Here is a 1,447-nt window from a genome sequence, read left to right as displayed (position 1 = left end):
CTGCTTTCCTATGTGTTCGTTCCGTTGTCTGTAGTTCATTTTTCTAACGTCCTGTACTTTGATATGCATCTATATACACATGTAGATGTAAGTATGCACATATATGTGTGTATAGATGCATATATATTCTTTGTATTATATATATATATATATACATATACACATATATACATATGTATGCATACATATATGTATATATATGTGTGTGTGTGTGTGCATTGTGTATACATACATATGTTAATGCAAATACATATATATGTACACATATATATAACATACATACATACATGCATTCATACATGCATACATACATACATATTAAACATTCCTTCAAAGCCACTGTTTATATTTTCGAAGATATTTCATTCTTATCTCTCACTTCAAGTCGGACACAACTGGTGTTTTGTTACTGTGGTACATAACTGTGTCATAGTGTCATTTCTTTGTTTTTTATTGCAGTTCTTTTATCCCAAGTCAACCTGATTAAGCTAGAATGTGTACTTATTTATTTAAGCTCTTTTCAGTTGCTATATAAGAAAGGTAGGTGCTTGATATATCTAGCATTTACAGTGACGATGTAGTCCATGGCTTCTACAAGGTGAGTGCTAGAGCCCATCAAGATTGGTTGAGAATTTATGTGGACGCTGGTGACAAAAATGCAAGTGTAATCTAATATTACACTTACGCCTTAACTTCAATTACAACAGCAGCAGTGTAAAATATTACACTACGTAAAATGCAAGTGTAATCTAGCATTACACTTACGTATTAACTTCAATTACAACAACGAGACTGTAAAATATTACACTAGTGTAAAATATTACACTAGTGTAAAATATTACACTAGTGTAAAATATTACACTACGTATTAACTTCAATTGCAACACCGACAATTTCGGCAATAATAATAGACTCTGAAATGTGAGTCAATAAACAAACTGAATATATACTGCCTATGCAGGTAAGCTATGGAAGGGAAAAAAACAAAGATATAATTTAAAACATTGACAAAATTTCTAGGTATTTCTATACATGCAATAAAGGCATACACTGCATCTGTAGTGTTAGGTACCATTCTGAGCAGAGAGTGCATATACATATGTGTGTGTGTGTGTGTGTGTGTGTGTGTGTGTGTGTGTGTGTGTGTCTGTGTGCGTGTGTGTGTGTTTGAGTGTGTGCACGCGCGTGATTGGGTGTAATTATGTATGTATTCATGTATATGCATTCTCCACACAGAATGCATATGCAGTCGATGCCTTTATTGCCACACACACACACATACACACGTGTGTGTGTGTGTGTGTGTGTGTCTGCATGTGTGTCTGGAAGCATAAACACACTTCAAATGTATTAAATACATATATAATACATCAAATACAAAATATGTATAAATGTATACATGCAAAACGAGAGAAAGCAAAGGGTGGAAAAATTCAGATGAATTTGA

This window comes from Octopus bimaculoides, chromosome 9 (assembly GCF_001194135.2).
Source record: "Octopus bimaculoides isolate UCB-OBI-ISO-001 chromosome 9, ASM119413v2, whole genome shotgun sequence".
Taxonomy (NCBI): domain Eukaryota; kingdom Metazoa; phylum Mollusca; class Cephalopoda; order Octopoda; family Octopodidae; genus Octopus; species Octopus bimaculoides.
This window is presented reverse-complemented; position numbering follows the sequence as displayed.